This window comes from Molothrus aeneus, chromosome 24 (assembly GCF_037042795.1).
Source record: "Molothrus aeneus isolate 106 chromosome 24, BPBGC_Maene_1.0, whole genome shotgun sequence".
Lineage (NCBI taxonomy): Eukaryota > Metazoa > Chordata > Aves > Passeriformes > Icteridae > Molothrus > Molothrus aeneus.
The window spans coordinates 6,546,958-6,549,676 of NC_089669.1; positions in this window are offsets into that span (position 1 = coordinate 6,546,958).

Genomic DNA, 2,719 nt, shown 5'->3' on the forward strand with positions numbered 1-2,719 from the left:
AGAGACCGCTCGGTGCCCGCGCCTTTCCCGAGGCCAGAGCAGCGCTCGCCGTCCGAGCAGCCTCGGGCAGAACCGCGGCACCCTCGGGAGGCACAGACCCGGAGCCCAGGGACGCTTGGGAGGCACAGACTCGGAGCCGAGGGACGCTCCGCAGGCACAGACCCAGCGCTCAGGGCCCACCGCTCCCCGGGTCCCTGAGGGACAGAGGAACCCAGACCAGTCGGGCTGGTCCTGGGCGCCGCCATCTTAGCTCAGGGCAGGAAGGGCCGCCATTGGCTGGGTCGGGAGGGCCCCGATGATCGACCAATCACTGACAGCATTGGCGTGATGGACGTGTGGGGGCGGGACCTGTTAGCGGGGCGGGAGAGACCATCTACGGGCGGTGCCGGGGGCGCTGGGGGGAGCCCCGCTCCGGGCCCGGGCGAGCCCATAGCGCTGCCGCGGGGGCGGGGGCTGATGCTGAGGGCGGCTCGGGCTCGGGCCGCGCTGGCAGCGCCACAGCCGGGCCTGGCCGGGGGAACCCCGAGTCCCGTCCCAGCGCACCCTGCCACGGGCGGGGACACCGGCCGCACTCCGGGGTGCCCTCAGCCCCTCCAGCCCCGCACTGGGGATCACGAAGGCGATCCCCGGCAGGGACCCGCCTGCCGCTGGGATCGCAGCTCGCTGGTAAAGCGGCCGCCGAGCATTTGCTGGAGCTGGTGCAGACACCGCAGCCGGGCTTGCAGGAATCTCCTGCTCCTGCTGCGCCGCGGCTGCCCGAGGTCCCTCAGCCCCAATCCCAGCTTCCATCAATCTTGTCTCTTGTGCTCATCAGCCAGGAAGCGAGTTTGCCCTGCAGGTGATGTCCCGCTGCCTCCGTCCCCGCAGCAGGAGGAGCTGCGGGAGCAGTTCCGTGAGGGATGACCATGTGCAGCAATCAGATGTGAAACTGCAGCAGACAGGACCCAGGAACTGACTGGGATTCCTTCTCCAGAATAAACACGGACTCGGGGTAGATTTCCCTGAATTGTGGTTTAATTTCATTATCTACTGCTGCTACATCTGTACAACATTGTACAAAATGTAATCTCAAGAACATTCCAGCCCCACAGCTGTTTGGCTCTGCTCTCTCCTGTCTCGAAGTACCCTTGGTGCTCTCTCTGGCTGTCACACCCTCCCACAGCCACCAGAACATTTTGCTGTCCAGGCCCAGTGCTGGGAGCCCCTGGCCATGGCAGGAGGACCCTGGGAGTCCCTCGGATTTCTGGTCACACAGGAAGGATTTTTCACCTCTTTTGCTCAAGGCAAAGGCTCCCAGCAGTGCCATGACCAGGGGCAGTTGGGATGCACAGGTGATGCTGGGGGTGATTCAGGACTGGCACGGCCTTTGTACAGCACATGCTGAGGGTTTGGGGAGTTGCTCTGCTCACATGCTGGTTGTAGACTGTGAGTCCTTCCCACCACTGCCTTTGCACTGGGAGCTTTACGTGCCCCATGAAGGATGGTTTGAGATTTCATCTCATGCTCAGACAAAATGAGCAGGCAGATATCTTTTAAACTTAGGGGTTAGGGAAGATAATCTACTTAGCAGCTACCGGTAGTAGAACATATGCAGAGCTGCTTTTGCCAGATTTGGGAAACCTGCAGAGAATCACATGGAATCCAAAGTGACTGTGTTAGCTTGAAAAAGCATATGTGAAAGGACCAGAGATCCCTGATGTCCAGAAAGGTCCTTGTTGTGGGTGAGTGCTGTGGCAGGATGGTCTCTCCCCCCACCTGTGTTCTCCACTGAAAGTTTCAATTTGGCCAATTATTTTTCCTCTCATCTTCTGTGTTCCTGAAGCTTCTAAGCTGTGTTTTAAAGGTCTCATAGAAAGCCTGATTATTAAAAAAAACATACAGTGCTCTTAAAGCTTTTTCCCCCCAGTATTGATGGCAATGCAGCATCATGTTCAACATGCAATCACTGGATCTGAAAAACAACACCCTCAGACTGTGAAGAACATCTGGCAATAAATGCACAGCCTTCATATGGACGAGTCCTCACCAAAACCTTCTTATCCTTGGAGCCAGGCAGGGATGTTCTCAGCAGGGCCACGCTACAGGGAGGAGTCTGAAAGTGAGAGTGAGAGAGAAGCAGCTCAGGGTTGTAGTGAGGAAGATCAGAAATAGTCTGAAAAGCTCCCTGGGAGGGGGAGCTGAAATATTACAGGGCCTAAAACTCTGCAAGAGGGTGACAGGGGTTTAACTGACCCATTTTGCCACTCCTGTAATCCCAGCAAGGTATTTTGCATTTAAAGAAAAATATTTGACTCCAAGTAAAGGATATTTCCCTGGGTACGGTCACCAACAATACTTATCCCTAAGTATATCCAAGAGTCTATCCCTAGCCAATCCCACTGCCCTTCCAACCACATGAGGATCCCAATGCCTCTGACCATGTCCCTCTTTTCTCCCTTTGTGTTGGTTTTGGCCAAACATCAGCTGCTCCCTCAATGCTCCCCTCACCTGGCACATTTGCCAGGGTCTTTATTCTGCGGCTCCTGCACTCGAGAAGAATCCTTGATATTATCCTACCTAATGAAGATGGGATTGTTCCTTCTAAAAAATTTGTTCAAGCTCAGCCAAAACCTCTGGGTCATGTAGAAATCAAGTGGTCTTTCCCTTTTTATTTCTGCTTCTGTTTAGTACTTGATCCCGAGTATCACGATCAGGAATTCAGTTAAACAGCCCAGATGTC